At 51.2% G+C, this 25,642-nt stretch overlaps 1 protein-coding gene across 1 annotated transcript in view; it reads right to left on the bottom strand.

Annotated features, from left to right (window-relative positions):
* Nucleotides 1-2,543, bottom strand: part of KLHL29 (kelch like family member 29) — a 267,899-nt gene extending 265,356 nt beyond the window's left edge. The window contains exon 1 of the mRNA XM_054728446.1: nucleotides 2,274-2,543. The gene's annotated coding sequence lies outside the window, so the exon portion shown is untranslated. The remainder of the gene's footprint in view (nucleotides 1-2,273) is intronic.
* Between the last annotated feature and the right edge of the window lie 23,099 nt (nucleotides 2,544-25,642).

Raw genomic sequence — 25,642 nt, 5'->3', positions numbered from 1 at the left:
TGAAAACCAATAACCCTTAATCTATTGGTTACCATGGCTACCATAGGATATTTTCTTCCTGTGCAACTCTAGGTATCTCGTTTGGATGGTTGCTTGCAGATGAAAGTTGGGAGACCTATACATTTCCGTGAACTGTGCTAGAAATGGAGAGGCGGCACAGAGGGAGGTGTGTTCCTGAATCGTGGGCAAAGATGGTTTATTAGATGCTTGTGCAGAAAAGTTATTAAAAGTGGTTAAATGCATCAGCCCATAAACCAATTTAAATGCCATTAAATCCATATAGAGTTTAAGGGCACATATGCAAGTAATTCCCTGATCTTAGAGCAGGATGATAAATCAAGTGGGCTTGGAACAACGTGTGGGTCACAGAATCTGTATTCCTCAGTGGCACACAGCTCCATTCCTGTATAAACGCCTGGATGATGGGACTTACTCAAATCCATCCGTACCCACCAGTCTGTAAAGTATTCACCTCTGTGTTAGCAGATGTTTTTGATCTGCATCAGGATGAACTGTTCCCCACCACCCACCCTAAAGCGTGAAAAAGTTAGCTCTACCATACCCCAACACATTTTTTTAAAAACACCAGAATGAAGTGTGCTAGTTAAGTCTGCTGTCATTGGTCCTAAACCGGAATAAGTCCTGAACGCTGCCCTCCCAAGGGCTGAGTTAGGGGATCAGACCAGAGGGCAGGGGAAGAACTCTGTGGTGACTAGATGACTCCAAAGAGGCTGAAATCAGGGTAAGGGCGGCTGTGAACACTGTGAACAGGACAGACCTCACTGCCCGAAGAGCCGCAATCCCAGCGTAACCGCACTGACAGCAGGCTGAGCACGCAGCAGCAGCAGCGGAGCCTGACAGTCCCTGAGCTGACGGAGTGGAAGTTTCCGGGCAGCGGCAGCTCCGCGTCCTCCTGGTGCGGTTCCTCCGCGCCCGCCCGCCCGCCCGCCGAGGTCTCGCCTAATGCTACATAAATACCTGCGTCCCCGATTCGCCCCGGGCGCGCGTGGCGCAAGCACGGGGGGTGGCGGGGTGGGGGGTGGGGGGGGGAGGGAAGAGAGCAGAGCAGCGGCGATGGCAGAAGCTGGGGTTCCTCACCCATCAGCATCCTTGGGGACCCGCGGGAGGACCCGCAGATGGACCGTGTCTAGCGTTGGGTTCCGGAGCCCGGGAACGAGCCCTGGCTTCTCAGCCAGAGGATCCAGGCATCCGAGAGACGCGGCTTTGCCCCCATCCCCTCCTCTGTGACCGCGGCGGCAGGCGGCAGCGCGTCCCCGCCTTCCCAGCCGGCGCAGACCCGACCTGCCCCGGGAGCTGCCCCGGATCTACCCCGGATCTAGCCGGGCTCTCGGTTCTGATCTCTGGGCGCCAGGGGAGCGCACCCCTCCCTCGGGGCCGGCCGGGGTAGGGGCTGCCCGGAGCCCTCACCCGCGCTGTGATCGACCGCAGACAACCCTCGGCCCGCTCCAGGCCCCGGAAACCCGGAGGTGAGCCCTCGGCCACCCCGTCCCCCCCGCGCAGTCGGGGTGCGCGTCCACACTGTCTATCCCACACACAAACAACCCCTCCCCACCTGACACCACGGCCTCACCGTCCGCGTGCGCTCTCCTTTCCGCGTCCCCGAACACGGCGGCACCCACTAGGTGCTGAGGGAGGGGGGGGGCGGTCACAACAAGGCTGTGCGGGTCCCCTCCCCATGGGTTTCGAGCTCCTCTACCTCGAAAGTTACTTGGGATGAGTAGAGAGACCGGGTCCCCAACTGCGGGGTGAGGACGGGAGGGGGCAGGAAACAGCCTGGCTGCACGCAGGCTCGCACCTTCCCAAAGGGCAGGGCGCCCGGCCGCCCCAGGGTCCAGCCCTCGGTGCCTCCTCCTGGCCCCCAGCCGCCCCTGCCCTGGGCCTCTCCGGGGAGGTGGCCTGGAGAGGGGCGCGCTCTGCCGGGCCCAGCCAGGGGGCTGCCCGGGGCCGGGGGTCACACACGCTTCCAGCATCCCCGACCGCCGCGACCCTGGCTCGGGGCAGCCCCGGGGCATGCACCCCGGGGGTAGGAAGTTTTTCCCCCCCTTTCCCCTCTGGAGCGGCGCAGGCGCACGGGCTCCCGCAGCCTGGCGAGTCCAGACTCCGGAGGCTCCTGCGCCGCCGCCGCCGCCGCGGGAGCCGAGCCTTGCGTTCCGGGCTCTCGGGCCCCGCTCCCAAGCCCGGCCCGGCCCTGCGCACGGCCAGGACCCCGGGTGCGCGGCGCCGCTTCCGTGGAGCTCGAGCAGGGCTCTTACCTCCTGCCGCGCGGCTCCGGCCCCGGCCCGGTGCGTGGCGAGCCGGGGATCGCGGGTGGGCGCAGGCGGGCTGATGGAGAGCGCACGGCGCCGGCGGGGAGCGGGAGCGGGGGCCGCTCGGGTCCTGGCCGGGAGGAACGGATCCAGGTCCACCTCCTCGCGTTCCTGCCCTCCGCCGTCTCCCCCTTTCCTTCTCCTTCTTCTTCTCCTCCGCCGCCGCCTCCCGGCAGCCCAGGGAGGATGCCCGGCGAGGGAAGTCAGTCCTTAGCTGTCAGCGGTGCGGCGACGCGGCGCGGCGCGGCTCTCACCGAGGCGGCGGCGGCGGCGGCGGCGGCTCCGGCAGCATCGCCCCCGCCCTCTACCCGCAGCCGCGGCGGCCGCGGGCTGGGCTGGCTCCGGGCTCGGGCTCGGGCTCCGGCTCCGGGCGGGGGCTGCGCTCAGGCGCGGGAACCGCGGAGGCTGCAGGCGGGCGCTGCGGGGCCGGGGCCGGGGCTGGAGCTGGAGCTGCAGCGAGGTCCGCGGCGGGGAAGGCGGCGGCGCGGGGGCTGGCGCGGCCGCGGCGCGGGGACCATGCTCCCTTCTGGCTCGCTCCGCTCCGGGTACCGTCTGCTTTAGCTGCGAGGGAGGCGGGCTCCGGCGCGCAGCCAGGGGCGGGCGGAGCCAATCGCGGGCGCCCGAGTGGGCGGGGGTGGCGGGGAAGGGAGGCGGAGCGCCCCCGGCCGGGCACCCGGCGCCGCTCCCCGGGCCCCAGGGATCCCCCGCTGCCGCGCGCCGGGCTGAGGCCGAGTGCTGGCGGGTGTGTCCATCCGTCCGTCCGCCTCCCCCTGCTGTGGCTCCCGGCTCGGCGGCCGCGCCCGCAGATGCGCGGCGCGTGGCTGGGAAGCTCGGGCCCGGCCTCCCGCCCCTGGCCCGGGTGTGGGACTGGACCGAGGCGGGCGCCGGCTGCTCCCCACACCTGAGGAAGCTGGCAGAAAAGTTTGAGAAGGAGTCCAACGGTCTTTCAGCTTCCGCCCTCCCTCGGACACTCCAGCCACGGAAAGGGGCAGGGATGGTCCGGATCTCGGAAGGACCGCGGCTGGTCCTGCAGATCCCGCCCACTGGCCCTCTGAAGTCTGTCCCCACGCCGCGCTCCTCGCCGGCCTCCTGCTTACACCGACCCTCCTGCGTCCCCACGGCCTCTGGAGACAGCACCTATCAGCCCACACCAGCCTTGCCCGTCCGCGCTGACGGACCCCTTCCCCAGCCTCCCACGTGGTCCACACTTACTTTCTTAGCCCTACCAACTCTGTGTCTATGCTGTCTACACCCCCCCACTCCCCACCTGCAACCCTAATAGGAGGACTGGAGGCCCGTGAGGGGCCCCAATGCAGGCTTTCCCTTTCCGCCAGAACTTTTCATTTCAGTCTTCCCTGCCCTGGCAACTCTCTAGGTCTTGGTTTTATTCCCGTTCCCTCTCCTCTTCCCCCTCATCTGGTTTTGAATTTCATTAGAAATATCTGTTACCCCCATTTCCCTCCTCTCTCCTCCCCCCGCCCCCCCGCCGCCCCAGCATCTAGATGTCAAAGCTAATGGGCTCCAGCCCCCCGCTCCCACCGCACCCCCTCCACTGCCTTTGGCGATGCCGCTGAGGTCTGAGGGGTGTTGAGTGGTGTGTGTGCAGGGGGGCGGGGTGTGGGCAGGTAGGGAGCCCCTAGTTCTGCAGGTCTGAGAGAAGCCGGCCTGGGGCGTGCTGTGCAGGCCCCGCCCCACTCGCCAGGCCCCGCCCACATCTACCAGGCCCCGCCCCCACTCGCCTGGGCAGCCTGAGCACTTGGGGGTGGGGTGGGGCGGCCGGAGGCGTAAATCCCTTTCTCTCAGCTCAGGGCTGTGATGTCTGAATGCAGGCCTCTGCTCTCCCTAGCTGTACACAGTGCACGGATTGTGTCTTCTTTAATATCTTGTAGGAAGCAGAGTGCAGTGTGGCGGCTGATAAATAATAAATAATAATAATCTACTGAGGGTAGCGGGAGGACTGTCAGGGAAAGGGAGGAGGACGCCTGGGAAATGGCCCATCGGTGTCAGAGCAACTGCGTTTCCTGGAAATAAGAAAAAAAAAATCTAATGAAGTTTTGGAGTGTGAAGCCTGGGGGAGGGGAGGGGACCCAGCCAAGCCCTGCAGAGAGGAATCCATCCCTGACCACGAGGTCAGCCAGGAAAAGAAGTGATGTGTCCTGAGGAGGAGGTGACAGCAGTTGCCTGGAAGGGGGAGCAGGGGGCGGGGGTGGGGTGGGTGGAGCAAAGCTCGCCAAGGATCCTGGAACCTGAAGGGGACCAGTAGATGTGGTTTGAATGCTAAGTTCTGAAAATGGTGCAGGAAAAGTTATGTAGGCAGGACAAGGGAAAAAGAGGGGTCGCCTGGGATTCTGAAAAGATACCCAGGTAAGGTCTCAAGCAACTCAAGGCAGAGAGAAGAACAAAGGCACCGGTGAGTCAGTGTCCATTCATGTCCCCTGAAGTGATCCGCATGGACCCACCAGCTGTGGGCATTCGGGAACCCACGGGTTACGGTCTGGAGCAGCACAGAAGGCAGCTGCGGGCAATATGAAAACGCGTCTAAGGTTTGCGGACCTGGGGGCGGTTAGGAGCAGGCAGTCCGAATCCATCACTGTGTCTTACAGATCACTTTGAATGAGGCTCAAGTGAAAGAAGAAAGTAGTCATCCAAGAGTCTCTCCTCAGCTCCATCTCGGTGCAGGTGCAAGGATCCTCCCAGTTCCGCTGCTGGCGACGGCAGGGTAGCCAGACTGTGCTGACCCCGCTTCCACACAGAGGAGGCCCTCCTCTGGCCTCAGGGGTGCCAGGCCGCCCCCCCCCCCCGCCCCCGGAGTGTGGCAATGCCTCTGGGGTTGGAGCTTGATGACAGCTCACAGACGGAGGGGGCAGCTCCTGGGAAGGACGTGAAAAGCTGTGTGAAGTGGGCTTGTCTACCCTCTCCTTACCCCACCCGTCTTTCATCCCCGAGCCTGAATGCAAATAAGAATTTCCAGAGTCTGAAGCCAGATCTTCCTCTGCAGGAAGTGGGGCTGCGGAGCTGGAGTGTTGGGTGTGGACCCAGCTCTTAGGAAGGGTTGCTCTTGACTCGAGCGCAGCTGTTCAAGTCATCACCCACCCACCCCACCCCCGCCTCGGGTCTCGGCGACACACACTGGATCTCCATGTGCGATGGCTCTCCTCTCTTGCTGGGGTCTGGGGTGTGTTCTGGGTTCGTCACTGCCCTGCTCTGTGGCATGTGGGATATGGTCCATGCTTGGCACCATCTCACTCCACAGGACACGGGGTTCGTTGGGGGTTGCCCGGGAAACATGTTCGGGCCCGGTCACAGATGTCACCACAAAGCACAGGATCAGCGCTGTGGAGTGAGCTTCCCAGGCCTGACAGAATGCCCCAGGCTGGGCTCTGGCTCAGGACGGATGTATATGCTCCAAGCAGATGGGCTGTGGAGGAGTGCACTTGCGATGCACAGGGAAGTAGACTGGAACGCTCCGGAACATCCAGTCCCTGCTCAGATCACAGACCGGTCTTGGTGCAGCCAATCAGACACGGACGTTGTGCTGGAAAGACACCTACCGTCCCCTAGGAGAGGCACCCGGGGAAGCCACATCCGGCCTGCCTGGGAGTGCGCCCCACGCCCCCTGGGGCTGGGATGGACTTTGCTCCTTTTTTGCATTTGCAATAATCACCACAACAAAACCATCATTTATGCAGTAGCTACTACATGCCAAGCATGCTACCCGTGATATCTGATTCATCATCATGGCCACCTGTGGAATCAGCATTATCGGTCCCAAAAGCCGAGTCCCAGAGCGGGTGGGTGGTCTCCTGTAATCACACGGCCGGGCAGTGGCTGGGCTGGGAGTTGAGCCTGGCAGCCTCCAAAACCTGTGGCCTTTTCCCCACACTCAGCGCACGGACGCCACTTCTTTTGTTGTCAGCCCAGTGCCTTTCCCTTTGAGTGGACACAGTGGAGGCTGATTTTGCCTTTTATCAGCAGCCAGGACTGGACCAGAAGTGGAAATCAGTCTTAGGATCCGGAGGACTGGTGTTGAGGCGGGAAGAGCCTCCCTTTGATTGCTGACCGCACAGGTCACTTGGAAGGGTGGACGGCTCATCAGAAACCCTCAGGTCTGAGAGGACATCTGTTTCAGGAGCGTCAGCAGAGCCAGAGCCAGCCTCTCTGCCGGTTGGGGTTTTGTCTTCCTAACGTTACGCTTCACGAAAACCACCCCCCTTTGGCATCAAAAGCATTAATAAATCCTACAGAAGTCATGGTCCCTCCAGTGGTTAATCAATCCATAAAAATCTATTTAGCACCTACTGTGTGCCCGGCTTTTCAGCCCCGTGGCGTTGATTAAAGCAGGAAGTCAGATGTCCCAGCTGCTGACTGTTCACCGCAGCCACCCTGCTCTGTGATGTGTCACGAAGGCACATGCTAATCAATCGGCCGTTGGTGGAGAACCGCTGGGTGCTCAGCTCCGGGCTGGGTGCTCTCGGGAACACAGGGAAGGTGCAAGGTGGTTTGCGCTCTGCTCAGTTTCACCTGCTTGTTTCTTAAAAGGGACCGAGGCAGCCAAACGCAGTACCTGGTTCTCATTCTTGACAGAGTTTAAGGCAACAGGGATTGTTGTCAAGAAACAACAGTGTGGCCCCAGCCGGTTTGGCTCAGTGGATAGAGCGTTGGCCTGCGGACCAAAGGGTCCCAGGTTCAATTCCAGTTGAGGGCATGGGATCTTGGGTGCAGGCTCCTCCCCGGCCTGGGACCTGGTCAGCTCGTGCAGGAGGCAACTAATGGATGTGTTTCTCTCACATTGGTCTTTCTATCTTTCCCTCTCTCTTTTCCTCTCCCTAAAAAATCAATGGAAATATATCCTCGGGAGAGGATTAACAACAACAACAACCACAAACAACAGTGTGCTCACTTGTGGAGTGCAAGGGATGCTCTGAGAGCCGGAGGAGGGGGGGGGGGGGCGGGTCAGGATGTCTTCCTGAGCAGGCAGGTCCAAGATTGGACCTGAGGAACCGGCAGGAGCCAGAGGAGAAGGTAGGGGCCTCCTAGGAGGGCCGAGGCTGTAGATCCCTGAGTGGGGGGACTCACCTCGGTATCATATTTTCTGAAATGCCACTCATTAGGGTGAAAATTAAAGTGTATTTACCTGCTTTGCCCAAACCAGTGAGCTCTTAGGCTCTCAGACTCAGAAGGAAACGGGCGGTGTCTATTCCCAATGGCAGGCATTCAGCATCCTTTTCTCTCCGGCTTGTTTGCAGATGGCGGGAGTGTTGATGAGGCAGAGCCAGAAACCATTTTCCTGGGTGGTTCAGGCCCCCAAACCAACAGGAAACACCATGGCGGGGGAGGGGGCGCTTTCCCAGAGCAGCGTCTACTCTGCCCATTGATAACGGGATTCTTCACCCATGGGGGTGGAAGGAATGGGTTTAACTAACGGGTTGGTCAACACATGTATTGGGTGTTGAATTGTTCACTTTCCTTTTTGATGTTGAAGTAGAAGCCAGTGGTTTTCTGTGAGAAAGTGCAGAAGATCAAATGTTGGGAGTGGTAGGTTGTAAGGAAAAGTGTGAGTGAGAGAGGGTTCTTGCACTCACTGAAGCAGGTCTGCTAAGGGGAAATTTAGGAGACTTAAAAAAAATTATATATATATAATTATATATATAAATAAATAAAAATATCTAATCTAATAATCTAATCGAATAATAGACAAATATGCAAATTGACCACACCTTCGCTACACCTAAACCACGCCCACCAGCCAAGCCACGCCCGCCAACCAATCAGGATGAGTATGCAAATTACCCCAACAAAGATGGCAGCTAATTTGCATATCAAGACAGCGTCGAAAGAAGCCAAGAGCTGCAGAAGGGAGTAAAGCTTCGAAGAAGCAAGCAAGGGGGGGGGGAGGGGCAGGGAGGAGAAGGGAGGAGCGAAGTCAGGGCCGGGGGCGAAGGGAAAAGCAGGCGGGCTGGAGGAGAAGGCGGGGCGGGCGACAAAGGACGGAGTGGAGGCGGGGTAGAGTGCAGCAGGAAATCCTATTGCAGGATTTTTCCTGCAACGGAAACGCTAGTATATAATATTGACTTCAGAGAGGAAGGGAGAGGGGAAGAGAGAGAGAAACATCAATGATGAGAGCGAACCATTGATCGGCTCCCTCCTTCATGCTCGCCCCCCCCCCCCCCCCCCACACACACACACCGCTGGGGACTGAGCCAGCAATCCAGGCATGTGTCCTGACCAGGAATCGAACCATGACCTCCTGGTTCCCTAGGTCAATGCTCAACCACTGAGCCACACGGCTGGGCTTCAGGAGACTTTTGAAAGTAGATTGAATGCTTACAGTCCTTTGCATAAACATATTCTTGAGCTGTTTTTGAGATAGAGAGGTAAGGGGCCTGCCTGTTCCCTGTTTGACTCCAGAGCCCGTCGGTGCCTCGGTCTTTCAGCAGAACTTGGGGCAGGGCCATGCCATCAGCGCGGTCATTTTGAAGGCCTGAATTGGGCCAGAGGCAGGACGATGACCACCCATCAGGGCAGGTGACTGTCTGCCCTCTGCCAGGACTCAGGCTGCCCTGAGAGTGTGACCTCCCCGTGGGCTGGGAGGAGCACAGCAGGAGGCGGGGGGACTCTGTGCAGAGCCCCAGGCAGCAAATCTCATTTCCCTCAGCGATGGAAGGAACACAGCCAGGTCCCGGCTCTGTCTCAGGAGTTATTGTTTACTTCTGTATCTCCAAAGCTGAGGCTGCCTGCCCTGTTCACAAGCACGAGGCAGCACCCCACCAGGGAACATGGTCCCTGTTCTCCCCAAAGAAGGAGTTGCTGGGAATCAAGCATCAGGCACTCTCCGGGGGGGGGGGGTGGGTGGGTGGGGTTTGAGATAAATCTGTTTTCAGCACGAAGTATCTCATGGTTTCAGCGATGGTGGGTCCTCTGGCGTATGTGCCCCTGTATTTCATCTTTGAGTTTGTTCCTGCTGGAATGTGTGCAGTGGGTCCGGGAGGAAGAGCTTGTGAGGTCCCGCCCAGGGGAAACGGGATTGGACACATTGGCCCAGAGGCACCAGTCCCCAGGGAACCAGAGGCAACAAGGCAGGGAGAGGCCATAGGGGCCACACGTGAGGCGCCTCCTGACGATGTACGAAGGGTCTTAAAAAGAAAGCCAAGGTCTGTGATGAAAGTCACCCTCTGGTCCAGGTGCATGTCGCTGTAAGAAAACAGCAGCGAGGAACATGGAAAATGATAAAGCAGGAGGACGTGCTAGTTTGCATTACAAAAGGATGCCCGGGTTTCCCCTCCGCGAAGCTTCCCCCTTTGATATTTAACCTGGGGCTGATTTATTAGCAATTCCGTTCATAGGCAACTGGTCAGAAACACATATATTTATCGTTGTTTATTTAAGACCTGTCACCTGGCTTCTTTCAAGAGGTCTTGAGCAACGTACAGGTTAAAACGTGGGGCGAAAGGAGCCCTTTAGGAGTGAAATGGAACCCCCCCCCCAAAAAAAAGGGTGGGGAGTTGGGTAGGCGGCATCAAGCCCGTGGGGATGAAAAGGTTCTAAGGAGAGAGAAAAGGGCGCCAGAGCCAGGTTACCTGATTACACAAAGGAAGGCGCATTTGAATCAGGTAATAAAAGATGTTTTGAATAGAAATTGCTTTAAAAATCAGAGCCTGTTATAAATGGAAGAATGTAGTATTGTCGAGATAAAAGGCTTCTCTTCTAGACTTTTGGAGACAAATGCTAAACGTGGGTAAGTGTAACACTACAGGCCTGTTATGTTAACATTTCTCACTACTTCCAAACCTTTGAAAAATATTTACCAGGCAATTTCATTAAACAACATTTCCATCCTTTATAGATTTACTTATTACCGATTCAGGGAAAGGGTTGCAAATCAGACACATATTCCTAAGGTGGCTGTGGATTTTCTTAGAAAGCATCTAGCTAAAGTCCAAACCCTTGAAGATAATGTCAATGTAGCTCCAGGTCAATTTCAAAATTAGCCGGAGAGCTCTGGTTAATGTGAATTTTTACCAGAAACAACTAGAACATACACGTTCAAATAGGCAGGGTGAGCCAAACCGAGGAGGGCTTGGGAAGAGGACGATATTTGGAATCTGAGCTATTGATATGTCCATCTGCAGAGGAATCCTATGAAACCGAATGGACGATTTCAAAAGGGTTGCCGCTACGGCCTCATCATTACAATCAAGGCGGTTTTTCCTGGGAACCAAGACCAATGTGCAGCAGCAGATGTGCATGCGTGGTTCTAAAGCCACAGAGTTGCTCGTTGGGGCGACAGCATATAAACTAATGCTGTCCTGCTGATGCGAATATCAACAACAGTCCTGTAGCACTTACTACGTGCCAGCTACTATTCTATCCCTTTAACGTCCTTTTAAAAATGGTTTCCTCTATTCCTTACAGCAACTGATGGCTCCTAAGTCTGATAAGACCCATTGGCCAGAAGGGGGGGTGCGGCTGGCTCATTCTAGACACAGGTCTCAAAACGAGAACAGAAGCGGGATGTCGTGTTGGGTCTTTGCACTACTTCAGCGTATATCAGGTCCTCCCACTGGGAAGCTCCGGGCATCCCCAGCTGATGGTTGTACCTCTCACGCCACTGAAGTCTGATCTAAAGGAGACTGGAAGGTAAGATTAGAATGAGAGAGGGAAGCCTGGTGTATTCGTTATCTATAGCTGCATAACAATCCCCCACTCCCCCACCTAAACTTAACAGCTTGAGCAACATTTATTATCTCACACAGTGTCTGAGGGTCGATAGAGCTGATGGTTCTGGCTCAGGATGTCGCATGAGGTTGCAGCCAGACATCAGCTGGGGCTACAGTCATCTCAAGGCTCCTAGGGGCTGGAGGAGTTGCTTCCAAGCTCACTCACATGGCTGTTGGATGGAGGCCTCAGTTGCTTGCCATACAGGTCTCTTTCCAGGGCTGCCTCAAGACATGGCAGCTGTTTTCTCCCTGAGCAGCAAATTATGAGAGAGAGAGCAAGAGAAAGAGAGAGAGACAGAGAGAGAGAGAGAGAGACAGAGAGAGAGAAAGAGAGAGAGAACACCAAGACAAGAGCTGTAATATATATATATATATATATATATATATATATATATATATATATATAGTGTATATTATAATTGATTTCAGAGAGGAAGAGAGAGGAAGAGATAGAAACATCAATGATGAGAGAGAATCATTAATTGGCTGCTTCTTGCACGCCCCCCACTGGGGATCGAGCTTGCAATCCAGGCATGTGCCCTTGACTGGAATCGAACCATGACCTCCCTGGTTCATAGGTTGACGCTCAACCACTGAGCCACACCGCCTGAACCTGCAAAGATTTTTATAGCTTCATCTCAGACGAACAACATAGACAAATAAAAGTTTAATGTGAGAAGGGACACAAGGCTGTGAATTCCAGGAAGTGAGTTCATTGGAAACCGTCTTGGAGGCCTATGGCTACCACCATCACCGCGTTGGATTCCATGATTTCTAGAGAGGGGAAGATGTACTTCCTGGATTTCTGGGATGTAGGCTTCTGACGGTCTCAGCAAATCCAGGGATATGACTTGAGACTCCAAAAGGGAAGATGGCTCAACAACCCTTCTTGACAGAATTCTTAAAGTGCAATTGCTAAAAGGCTCTTGAAGAAAAAGAGTAAGGTGGGGACGGATGTTGATGAGGCTGGAGTGGAGCGATTGGAAAGTTCACCTTTGAATGCAGCTGGCAAAAGGAGAGAAGGGGCATAAACCTGGCAGAGTGACACAAACCTCGCTTGATGATTTGGTTTAATGAATGAAGGCAGCAAAATTGTAAGGATAACCAGAAACGTTTTTCTCATTTGACATGAGCAGAAAATCAAGACAGGACCTGATGGGTGATGTGGTAAGCTGTCTCATACAAAGGATTTCTGTGGAGCAAACTCTTAACTGAATGCCACTTGGTACCAGGCAAAATGCCAGGTGCTGAGGATACAAAGATAATTAAGAAAAGGTCTCTGCCCTCCGGGATCTCCTAGTCTAATGGGAAGACACACATATAAACAAACGCCATTCAGCGTGATCAATACCATAATGAGATTCAGTACAGGTAGCACAGAGGCATTAGGGAAGGCGCCGCCAGTGCTCCTTGGGGGCAGGTGGGTCAGGGAAGGCCGTACAGAAGAGATTACACCTGCGTCCTGAAGGATGAGCAGGAATTCACCAAATGAACAGCAGAAACAAGAATCGCCAAGCACAGAGGTGTGGGAGCAGGGCAGACTGGGGAAGCTGCTAGTGATTCATGTGCTTAGAGCAGGGTGGAGGGTGCAGACAGGGCTAGCGAGGAAAGAGGAGGTCCCTTCAAAAAGGCCTTGTACGCTCTGCACTGGGGTGCTTGGGGTATTGCTCTAAGTGGGGTTCTATATGAGGATCGCATGGGAGGCTTGTGAAAATACAGATTCCTAAGCCTAACCCTTTGTCCACATCCACAGATTTTTCACCATAACCATTTCCTCTTCTTTCTGGGCTGGACTACATTTCCCAGCCTCCTTTGCAGTTAAACTATATTTCCCAGCCTCCTTCACAATGAGGTACACTCATGTCAATGGAATAGGAATGGAAGTGATCTGTGCCATTTCCAGACCTGACCCATTAAAGGCGGCCCCGCTGTTCTCCATGCTCTTTTTCTTTCTCCAGGCTGATGCAGGCAAGCACAGGGATCTTGGAAGCTGCGTGTTAAAGATGGCAGAGAGACAAAACTGAGGGAGCCCTGGGTCCCTGAATTATTGTTTGGAGAGAACCACCCACTGACCTGGAACACCCATTTGGGGGCTTAAATTAAATTCTATTGTGTTTGAGCTGTTGTACGCTTTTGGGTTTGTCTTCACAGCTAGCGTTACCCTAACTAATACAGCAATTGACGGCCTGTGAGAGGGGAATTCTCTGGAGAATTTGTGTTTTTAACAAGTATCCCAGAGGAGTCTGAGAACCACTGCTGGCGGAGAAGGGAGCCAGCCACTCAAGGGTAAAGGCAGACCAAGTAACATGGTGCTCTTTGCACTGTAGAATGGCAGTGAGGAAGAATTTTACCTCCTCCTTGTCAAGGAGAACAACATAACAACAACAACAACAACAACAACAACAACAACAACAACAACAAAAGAAAACTGTGGCAAGAGAAAATTGAAGTTCAAGATGAGGAAGGAGATTATAACAAGCACCAACCTGTAAATGAGCTCAAGTGTTTTAGCCAGGACACATGGTCCTCCAGGGAGCAGAGAGAACTCACCACGAGGCTGCAGAGACTATGCTGACAATCTCTAAGGAACATGGAGCTTGGGGAAGAAAGTGGAACACCAGAGATGGGAAACTAGTACTTTTATTAAAAAAGAGGGGGAAAGATGCTGCAAACTACTAAAGTAGGGATATCCTATCACCTTCAATAAGTTGTGACAAAAGTGTGCTGCCACCAAGCCAGTTGCAAACTGGGAGCTACAGCATCAAGAGGAAGCCCGAAGTGCTTTCCTCAGACAAAAGGAAAGCCGGTGTTTATCGTGAAAGTTGCTGCCATGGTCCTTGATTGGGCCATTTCTATGCAAATGAGAAATCCAAATTTGCATAGTATTATTGGTCCAACTACCCTGATTGCTCGGAATCTCACATCCTGATTGGTTGTTACAAGCCCCATCTGATTGGTCAGTAGAGATGCAAATGAGTCTGTTGCTGTGTAACTCAAATTCCATGGGCAGGTCTCACAGCCTATTGGTTGAAAGATGATTCCAGGAACTCCCTTATAAGGGTCAGCTTCGGGGCAGGAGGACAGAGCAGGAGGCTGGCAATTCAGTCAGCTGCTCTGACTGTGAATTTGAGCCCAATTAACCACAAGGAATCCTTCTTGCCAGGTATGTTCCTTCTTCGGGTCAACAGCTGATTATGTAAGGCTGATTTGTGAGCACATGAAAAATGGAGGAGTCTCTAGATGCCTGTGTGGGTTCTTCACGAGCGAGCCTCCGTGAGGTAACCGTGTTCCCAGTTTTGTGGTCTGCTTGCTCGATCATGTCGGGGCCTTGTGATAGCTATGGTTGAGGCAGAGCATCCCTCAGCTCGGTATTTGTCAAGGAATCTCAGGATAAATTTGTGCACAGGAAGAAGTAATTCCACCTGCAGACCATAATGCACAGTAGGCGATTTTGGGATTGTTTTATGGCCACGCCCTGAGATGCTAATCAACATCAGTGTGAAAGTAAATTCCTAGGGAAAGGCCACAGTGAGGCTCCAGTTGGTATTTTTATTAGCGAAGCAGATACAGATGACTTAGTCAAATACTTAAATTTTGAGGTGACTTGTGGAGAATACATTGCTTGGCATAATGAGGCTCACAGACGAGGCCCCAGGACTAAGTGAAATGTAATGGCGTGTGATGAAACAGACAGGTGGCTCAGTCAGTTGGAGCGTCCTCCCATACATCAAAAGGTTGTGGGTTTGATTCCTGGTCAGGGCACATACCTGGGTGTGGGTTTGGTCCCCATCAGGGCAGGAATAGGAGGTAGCCGATCAATGTTTCTCTCTCACATCGATTTTTTTTCTCTCTCTCTCCTCTCTCTCTAAAATCAATGAACATATCCACAGGATAGGATTAAAAAAAAAAAAAAAAAGATAGCCTCAGGTTTTGCTCCCTGTGAAAAACCAATGTATCTTTATAATAAATCTTCTCAATTTTTAAATTAAAAAATATTGAAGTGCTCCTTTCTCAAAAAAAAAAAAAAAAAAAAAAGAAAGAAAGAAAGAAAGAAAAGAAAGAAAAGGAAAAAATAGGACCGAGCACTTGGGTCCAAACAGTTCCCTGCACAAGCCCAGGACAGACTCAGAGGTCAGCTGAGGCCTCTGTGTGGTTAATTGGAGGGGTGTGAGGAGCAGAGGGGCCCAGGCTGAATTTAAAGGGCCGATGGGCAGATTTCAGGTCCACGTGAGAATGGACTGGCTACCACCATCTCACAGCGGTACAAAATGAATGGGCTGTGAGGGAAATAGAAGCACCTGTCCTTGGACATGACCAGGAGGAGAGAGAACAAGCTACTATTATTGGCTACCAGGCACAGTGCTAAAGTGGGCACAGGAGCCCTGTATTAAGTTCCTTTTGCTGCCGTAACAAATTTCTACAATATTGGTGGCTTAAGACAATACCGATTTGTTATCTTCTGGAAGTGGCAGTCCAAAGCCAAGGTGTCTGCAGGGCTACGTTCAGGTTGCAGGCTCTTTCCCTTGCCTTTTCCAGCTGCAAGAGGCTGCCTGCATGCTTTGGCTTTTTGCCCCTTCCTCCATCTTCAAGGTCAATAGTGTAGTGTCTTAACATCTCTGTCTGTAAGTCTCTCTGTCTTTCTCTCTGCTTCTGTTATCATATCTCCTCTGACCTTGGTCCTCTGATCTACTGCTCAGAAGGACCCTTGTGATTATATCAGGTTTTCCCAGATCATCTGGATTCATCTTATCTCAAGGTCCTGAGCTTAATCACATTAGCGAAGTCCCTTTTACCATGAAAGGCATCGTATTTATAGGTTTTGAGGAACAAGACAACGGCATCTTTGGAGAGGGGTTGTTATTTGTCCACCACAAACCCTTTATATTTATACTAGTGGCTTGGTGCACGAATTCGTGCATGGGTGGGGAGTCCCTCGGCCTGGCTGGATATCAGGGGCGATGGGGGCCTGCCAGCCTGGGAGGGACTACCAGAGAGGGACTATGGGAGGACTCCAGGGCGTGCCTGGCCCATCTCACCCAGTTTCGATCCCCTGGACCCCAGCAGCAAGCTAACCTACTGGTCAGAGCGTCTGCTCCCTGGTGGTCAGTGTGCGTCATAGCGACTGGTCGAGCGGTCGACAGAATGGTCGACCGATTGTTTGGACACTTAGCATAATACGCTTTTATAAATATAGATTGTCTCATTTCATTCAATCCCTCACTATCTGGACATTCAGAGCCGTGGAAAGATTAAGGAACACACTGCAGCTCCATGAAACAGTGGGGCAGGGATTCGAACCCGGTTCTGACTTTAAAAGCTGGGACTTGAACTCCTCTGACCCTTACTGCACATGCTAAGATTATTCTTAGCGCCCATAATTCTAAACACTAGTAATCGCTTTTTTTAAATTTTATTTTTTTATCAGTGTTCCCTTAGTAGTGTCAATATTGCAGCTTGTTTTTCTAAATCATCACAGGGGGCAGACCCTTCTGGCTGCTATGAAATGTGACTGGCCTCCCATGCCAGCTCCTCAGCGTCCTCGGCTCCCAGCTCTTCTCCCTCCTGGACTCTGTCACCTCGGGCCTTCTCAGCTACAGGAGTTGGAACAGTGTTATTTTCTGAATTCAGATCTGAAAACCTTTGTAAAGGAAAGGTTACGCAGCTGCAAAAGTTTGTTTTGAACCCAAAGTAACAGAGCTGTCAGGGGGAGTGTAAGAAGAATTCCAGAAATGCAGGTTAAAAGCCTAGTGGTCCAGGAAGGCAGCAGGCTCAGCACGGAGACGTGGCATCTGGGCCCCTGGGCGGGCACAGACGTGGCAGAGTCTGGCTGAAACCCGTTCCCCCGAAACTAAAGCTCAGGCCCCGCTGAGGGGGGCAGTGGCGAGGTCTCCTGCTCAGCCCTCTGTGCTGGGACATTTCTTCCAGCGCCTGAACATCCACAGTCGTGTCTCCCCTCCTGCAAACCTGAGGGAGAGACAAGCCAGTGTCCCATTGTACAGATGGAGACTCTGAGGCTCGGAGCTGGGCTCAAGGCCACATGACCTTCTTGTGGTAGTGACTAGGCCCAACGCTGAGGCAAAGGCACTGTGTTCTAGTCCTGCTCTGTCACTAGCTGCAGCTCTTCGACAGCGAGCATAAATATGAGCACATCATGTCTCTTCTCTGGTCATCCTTCCCGTGAGCTCCACCTTGAACTCTATTGTATGTCAGCATTGTCCGCCGTCCACCGGTAGCCCAGCTCTCTGCCTGTGCTCGGCTGGGCTGGCCTGGGCCCTGGCTGAGCTGAGCTGTATGTGGGCTGAGCTGTATGTGGGCTGAGCACAGCCTGTCTGGAGAGGGGCCTCGGGAACATGTGAAGGGGTCCCCGATGGCACCGGGAACTATTTGGCTGCAAGAGAGAGCACAGGACACAGGAAGGGCTTGGCTGGAGGTGGAGGCTGTGAACTGACTGTGCCGAGCAGTGGCTGGGTAGCCAGAGAGGAGGGGCAGGGCCTTGAACCCCCGGGGACGCAGCTGGCTCTCCTGCAGGTGGTTTCCAAGTGGTTCACACAGCTGTGCCATGGTGGCTTCCTCAAGCCTGTGATAAGGGTGGTCTTGATTGAGCTCCCGAGAGTCCAAAAGGGAAGGAAACGAACCATTTGAACACCTGGTTTAGGCACTGGGTGAGAAAGGACAGAAACTGCCCTTACGAAGCACCTATTTTGTGCCAGGCACTGGCGAGGGGTTTTCACTGCGCCTGAGTACAAGGAGGAATACAGCACAATCCCTGCCTTCGGAGAGGTCACACTCCATATGTCCATGGATACTAACCTTTACTAGGTAACATAAGGACTACACAAGGTGGTAATTAATGAAGATAAAAGGAAGTAGCAGGAGTAGCAAGTGAGGAACTGCTGAGTTCAGAAATAACCAGGGTCTGTTTTTCTGCCAGAACTCAGGGCACGAGAGATGCTGCTTTTAGAAATTTTCCAATTCAGAGCTTTAATGCTTAAAAAGTACACTCTGCTGCTGATGTGTTCAGTGTTCAACTTGTGGTCCACTAGGACTCTTGGATCGTCTTTTCCTGTGCTTGCATCTAGCTTGTGTGTAGCTGTCATCTTTCCCTGGAATGCTCCCTTCTCAACACTCAGCATTCCTGTTGACAAGATGGGGGGAAACAGAAAATCATTTTTAAAATGTTCAATTGATTCCCCCCCCTCTTTTTTTCCCAACACAACATCATTGAATTATACTTTACAGACCATAAAATTTACCCGTTTTAAGTGTGCAACTCAATCAATTTAAGTAATTTTACAGAGATGTGCAACCATCGACACAAGCAATTTTAGAACATTTCCATCACCAGAGGGAATAATTTAAGGGCACAATACAAGAAATATGGGTTTATTCAACCTACTTGAACATGCATTTCTGAAATGATTCTACTTAAAATCTGTCAGCAAAATTCGAGTTACTTCACAGTGTGCTTTTGCAAAAAAAAAGCAAAATGAAGTAGAAGGAAGATCCCCGTGCCCGAAATCTTAAGAAACCATTATCCATTTTGCAGATCACTTCATTAATAAACAGATTGTTACAAAAGTAATTATTTTAGAGAGGACAAGTGCCATTAGTTAATACTGTGTTGTTGTCTACTGAGACTGATAAAAAAATCTTTTTAATTTGCTCTTTAAAAATCACTTACACCCATAAGACCACTTCAGTCAACAAAATAAATCTAGGGACGGGCAAACCTGGGTTACCATGGCAAGAACCGAATTACCTTTTTGCCCCTTTAATTAGTGTCCCGTCGGATTTTCTTTCCTCTCCAGAACTCACTGTTTTGGGAAAGGACTTGTCTGGGGAGTCCCAGCCCTTTGCAAAAGGGGAGCCCCTTCTGTCACGAAAGGCACCATTCATTCATACAACCCATTCGAGGTGAAAGAGTACATGGAATACTGGATGCTCCGATGTTTCCATTGTAAATTCCCCTTTTAGAAAACCCAGCAGACAGAAAGTCCAGAATCAGCTGCTGGCTCCTGCGTTAGGTATGTCGTTGCTTGCATGGGTGGTCTCTATTGGATGGGGTCAAATCCCCTTCCTTCTAATCTCCTATTCTTTCCTCCTCCTGCTGTAGACCCATCAGATGTAGAGAATTGTTGATTTCTAAGCGGAAGGAGAATCATTCTTCTAATAAAGGTATAAGAAAAGCATGATCCTGCCCAGCCAGTGTGGTTCAGTGCTTGAGCGTCAACCCATGAACCAAGAGGTCGCTGGTTCAATTCCCAGTCAGGGTACATGCCCAGGTTGTGGGCTGGATCTCCAGTAGGGGGCGTGCAGGAGGCAGCTGATCGATGTTTCTTATCAATGTTTCTATCTCCCTCTTTAAAAAATCAATAAAAACATCTTTAATTAAAAAAAGAGGAAAGTATGATCCTAGGTTGGTAGCTCTTAAAATGCACCGATGTTCTATTTTTAAGAGTATAAAGGGTTTAAATCTTGTATGTACTGTTGTATACTGTTTAGGAGAAAGAGATAGATGCTCTGAAACAAACTTGCACCAGAGACGTATTCAGTAATTATTTGTAAGTTAAAAAAATAAGTTACCATACATTCGGAGATGTGCAGGAGCTCAAGGATACTCCTGATAATTTTTAAAAAAATGTATTTTATTGATTTTTTTTTTTTAATATATTTTATTGGTTTTCTACAGAGAGGAAGGGAGAGGGATAGAGAGCTAGAAACATCGATGAGAGAGAATCATCGACCAGCTGCCTCCTGCACACCCCCCACCAGGGATGTGCCCGCAGCCAATGTACATGCCCCTGACCGGAATCGAACCTGGGACCCCTCAGTCCGCAGACCGACGCTCTATCCACTGAGCCAAACTGGTTTCGGCATCATTGATTTTTTTTTACGAGAGGGAGAGGGATAGAGAGTTAGAAATATCGATGAGATAGAAACATCAATCAGCTGCCTCCTGCACACTCCCTACTGGGTATGTGCCCGCAACCAAGGTACATGCCCTTGATCGGAATTGAACCTGGGACCCTTGAGTCTGCAGGCTGATGCTCTAGCCACTGAGCAAAACTGGTCAGGGCCTCCTGATAAATTTTTACATTGTGAACATACCCTGATCAAGGAGGAGGCCACATTCCCAAGCCCTCCTGTATGCCCCTCCCAGCCAAGGTAGTAAACATCTGTCTTATACCAAAGTAGATTAGTGTTGCCATGTAAATGGAATCACACTGTATGTATTTTTTTGTATCTGACTTTTTCCACTCAGCGTTGGTGTGTGAAATTCATCCATGTTGTTGCCTATAGCAATAATTCAGATTTTTTTACATTGTTGTGTGAAGTATTCCATTGTATCCCGTGATATAGTTAGCATATCTATTATTGATGGATATTTGGGCAGTTTCCAGTTTTGATCTATTAGGAACAGTGTCCCTGTGAACTTTCCTTACCCATATTTCCGTACACTTTGGTAGGCATTTCTGTGGAGTAGAATTGCTGGATCATGTGAATGCAATGTTCAGCTTTAGTTGGTAGGATAATGAAGTCTTCTAATTCCTCTGTGTCAGTATTTCCAGGTTGTGATTTTTTAAAAAAAGAATTTGTCCATTTCATCTCAAGTTGTCAGATTTATGGGCACAAAGTTATTCATTACATCTTCTCATTGCTCCTTTGATGTTTACTAGTATATGAATTTGTAGCGAAGATACCTGTTTAAAAAATTACTGATATTAGTAATTTGTACCTTCTTTTCTTTTCTTTTTTTTTTTTTCATCAGTCTTTCTAGGGATTTCTAAATTTTATTAGCCTTTCCAAAAAACCAATTTTAGGACTTAGTTGATTATTTTATTCTATATTTTTTCTATTGCATCTTTTCTTGCTTGAATTTTTATTATTTCCTTTAAATTTATTTGCCTTAAATGTGATACTCTTTTCTAAATTTTTGAGATACTAATTAAATCACAGATTTTCTGCCTTTTTTTCCTCTAAAATATACATTTACAGGAATACATTTTTTCCCCTTAAATCTAGTTTAAGCTCTATGCTACAAGTTTTTAACACGTTGGTTCCTCATTATTTTTCAGGTTAGAATATTTTCTAATTTCAAGGGACATTTCTAATTTCTGATTTGTTTTTTGAATCATGGCTTTTTAGAAGCGCTATTTAGTATCTTCTAGACACTTGAAGACTTAAAAAGTGTTTCATATTGACTTCTAGGATTTTTCCATTCTAAGAGAGGACATGCTCTTTAATTTCTACCCTTTACAATTGACTGAAATCTGACTCATGACTCAGAATATGGTTTATTTTACTTAATGTCCCATGCACACTTGCAAAGCATGTAATCCCACTGTTACTGGGTTCAGTGTTCCATGTATGCCAACAAGGTCAAGTTTGTTTATCATGATGTTCAAGTCTTTGTTTTTACTGATTTATTGCCTGATTATTCTATCAGGAGCTGGAAGATGTATTTGAAATCTTCTGCTATGATAAATCCACTGTTTTTCCTTTTCATTCTGTTTAGTTTTTGCCTTGCATATTTTGGGTTTTACTAGTATATTAAGGTGCATACAAACGTCACATTATTAAATCTTCCCGTTGAATTGACCTTTTGCCATTATGAAATACTCCTTTTTATCTCTGAAAATACTTCTTGCCTTAAAGTCTTGGTTTGCCTGATACCTGTGGGGCTAAGCCATCTTTCTTTTGGTTGGTGCTTTCATGACATATTGTTTTACACTCTTTCCTTTCCAACCTTGATGTGTCTGTTGCGAGCGACATATTGTTGGGTCTTGCTGTGGTGTTTTTCCAGCATAACAATCTTTTAATTTTAGTTGGATTACTGAGTCCACTGAAATTTTAACAGATTCCTATGTTTTTGGTTGGTAATTCTATCATAGTATTTGTTTTACATTTGCTCTATTTGGCTTTTGTTCTCTTTTTCTCTTCTGCTGCCTTGTTTAATAAAGTGCTTTTCATTATTTTAATTCCTCCATGTGTTAGCTTCTTAGCTATAATTTTTTAATTATTTGTTTATTGTTACCTTGGGGCAGGGGTTTCATACTTTTTCTGCAAAGGGACAGATAATAAATATTTTAGGTGTTGAGGGCCACATTGAGTCCCTGACGCCTTCCTTCTTTTCCTTCTTCTTCAGCTGTTCTTTAAAAATGCTAAACATTTTAGCTCCCAGACAGTACACAATAGGCTGTGGGATTGATATGGTCATGGGGGAGAGTTTGCCAAACCCTGCTGGGGATTTACCGTGTGTGTTAATAGAACCTACCCTCCATTAATAATTTTGCTACTTCCTGGACAATACATGGACCTTACAGCAATTTATTTCCATTTATCCAAATCTGCTCTTCCTTTTATGTTATTGGTCATGTATTTCACTTCTCATGTATTTGAAATCTCATACAACATTATTATTTTTACTGTTTCAATGGTTAATGGTGTTAAATAATTGCAAAATCTAATCAAAACCAGTCTTAACCTCATTGGAATCTCATCAAAAACAGGGCTGTTCTTTTTGCAAAACTGTTGAAGGTAATTGTGTCTGGTTTTGTTTTGTTTGCATTGCCCAGGAGAAGTGGGGCGATACATTCAAAATCTTTATCCACTTTCCTGACTTGATAAGATGGAAAACCTGGTGTCCAAAGAAAGGAGGGGGCATCTCCAAAGTCACACAAATCACTTGGGGCCATTACGAACCTGTCCCTGAGTCTAGCACCTCCCCTAGAAGATGTGGGCTTTGGGCTCAGGCTTCCACGTGCGGATTTTGAGGAGCATCTCTGCCATTGAGCAATCGTTCGGCCAGCCGGGCTCCCCTTCTCCCAGGTCTGGAGCCTCTGGATGGAGAAGGGCAGGTCTGAGAGACCGAAGACTCAGGTCTGGCCCTCTGGAAGACGGACAGGCCTGCAGGGGTGAGGTGCACAGGCAATGATGAGCGCAGTGTCCCTAAGTGCTTGCTTGTGGTTACACGGCTCAGGCGGTCTTTTCCACATCAGCACAGGGTGGTCTCTCTTCCAGTTCTGCTCAGTGCCACAGGCAGGTGCTGGCAAAGGCCTCCGCGGCCCCGGCTCTGAGACAGGCGCGAACTGGTCACACACTGCAATGGCCAGTATCTCCATCAGAAGGACCCGTTGGGTAGGACGGAGAAGCTCCCAGGCCAGAGAGGGTGAGGCGAGAAGAAGGCTCAGGCGGGAAGCCTGCTTATGATTGATCAACGCACAAATGCTGCTGTCTCTCCCTTGAAAAGAGAAAGAGACCCGCCGCTCGGAGGAATAATTAGGCAGCTTTTGTGCAGCACTTTGCAGTTTACGGCGTGCTTTTCCATCCATTAGCTCCTCTCAGCGGGTCTGTGGGAGCGTGCGGAGGTGGGGAGCCGGGAGGGCTGGCATCTTTGGGGAATCAGCCGCCTTTGCTTCCCTTGGGATGCAGCCTGGGAAGGTGGGTGGGTGCTGAATGTCCAGACGAGGACCACCCCTCCGAGTTGCTCTTTTCTCCTGGAGCCTGAGCAAGTCTCTCCAGCCCATAAGCTGGTTGTCTGGCCCGGTTTCCTGTCCGGAGCTTCATTTCTCCTGGAGCTGGCCGCTCCGCGAAGGGCTGGGCCCTGTCCTGATGCCCTTGGCCACTGCTGGAGTGGGACAAAGTTGCTGTCACCGCCTGGACTGGGCTGAGTGGCACAATCCCGAGATTCCTGCAGGCGTGCGTGCCGTTGTAGCTGGTGGAGCGGCTGGAAGGCAAATGGCAACTATTAGTATCCGCAGGAAACTAGAGCTTCAAAAGATTTGTCCAGAACTAGCCTCATCTTGCTTTCTTGCAGATGGCTGGGAAGCAGTGAAAGCAACAACACAAACACCAGCACCAACACCGCCGCCTACACTGTCTTTAAAGGGTGCCCCTCCCCCTGCCCCAGTAAATCGACGAAAATGATACCCTCCTGCAGGCCTGTGGCTCCCCCTCCAGCGGGCTCTTGGCCCCTTTCTCCTCCTGCCTGCCTTCCTCGGAGGATGCCTGCGTTCAGGGCGTCTTTGTGCCTCCTGGCTTTGAGGGGCTTGGTGGGTCCGCAGATGTCTCACCTGCTGCATCGCCCAAGTGCCCACGGCTGGGGGGACTATAGTCTGTCTGCTTGGCATAGGCAGAGCATGGCACTTGACCCTGGGGTTTGGTGGGGGTGGGGGGTGGGGGTGGGGAGCGTCTCTGTTCCTTATCCGACACTCCCACTCCTGGGACAGCAGCAAATGAGAGGGGAGTGGCATCTGGGGCCACCTGCTCAGCTCCCTATGCATTTCTGATGGCCCACCCTGTCCCGTGGGGGGCACCTGGCCTAAGAGATGGGTGTCCTGAGGACACAGATTTTCCTGAGCTCCTCCCTGGGACGTCAGGGCAGGCTGCCCTGGGTGGACATTTCCCTGCAAACCCGGCTGGCTGGTCCCACCCATTTACCTTCCTCCCCCAGGATTTCAACCATCACACTGAGCCCGTGGACTTGGTAACTCACCTTCCATGGGTCAGGTCCCTACCGCCCAGCCCCACCTGGCCCCGGCACGCCCCGCCCCACCCAGCTCTCTCTCTCCAGAGGGACACAGCAGGCCCTGCTGCCAAGCCAGCCACCCGAGTGGCCACAGGCTCGGGACACTTTCCCAGCCTCCACTTCCCTTACGCTAAGCTTTAAGCTTTTTCAGCGTTAAGCCCACTTAAAACAGAAGTATTTGCCAAAAAACGGGCTGGTGAGTGCTCCGAATAGAATCTTGGCAAGTGCATACGCTTTCGCAGTCGCTATCTCAATTTCTAAATCTCTCTTTGCAAACCAGGAGTCCAGAAACGTGCCCTTCAGTTGCGTTTTTAAATAAAATAACACATTTTTTGCTAATTTGGGGGCCAACCTTTCACTGAACAGATAGAGCCAGAGGCAGTGTGCGCCCTGCAATTTGTGCACCGTTGTGGTCTTTTAAAATACAGATGAGCAGTGGGCTGGAAATGCCAGGGCTTGTGAGGATCAGTTTTCCTGGGGAAATGGAGGAGCAGAGGGGGGCTGGTGCTTTATTTTGGGGTAGAACTACCCAATTTGCTAGCCTGATCTCTCTTCCCCCCCCAAATATCTATGTGGTTCAGAGGTTGGTCCAGCAGGGCAAGGCATGAGCTCTAATCAGTTGCGTTACAGTTCTAAGCCAGCTGGCCCAGGGGGTCACAGAGTCAAAGTGGGGTCAGGGCACAGTTCAGGGAGGCTTGTTTAGGGGCTCCCGGTGGCATCAAAGGCCGCACGTGGGCAGAACCTTGCTAAGTCCTCCTGCCCCGGCCGAGCCTGTGTCTGCTACCCACGCTCTCCCTCGAGGCAGGGGCCCCGGGGCTGAGAGAAGAGGCTGCATCACCCGCTCATGAGCAGGGAAAGTCGGAGTTGGCTTTGCCCCTGGGATGCGATTTTTGGGAAATCTATACTTTCCCCCAGGTTTTCTGGTAAAGTCATGGGAGAAAAAGAGATTGTGTCAGAAATATAGAAACACATTATCTTTCCTCATTGGACCCAGAACCACTTTTTTAGTGTCTTTTTTCTTTTCAGAAGAATAAAAGTTGGGGGTTATTTTGTAGATTTTTATTGGGCAA

This window comes from Eptesicus fuscus, chromosome 16 (assembly GCF_027574615.1).
Source record: "Eptesicus fuscus isolate TK198812 chromosome 16, DD_ASM_mEF_20220401, whole genome shotgun sequence".
In the NCBI taxonomy this organism is placed as follows: Eukaryota; Metazoa; Chordata; class Mammalia; order Chiroptera; family Vespertilionidae; genus Eptesicus; species Eptesicus fuscus.
The sequence above is the reverse complement of the archived record's forward strand: the minus strand, read 5'-3'. Positions and strand labels throughout refer to the sequence as shown.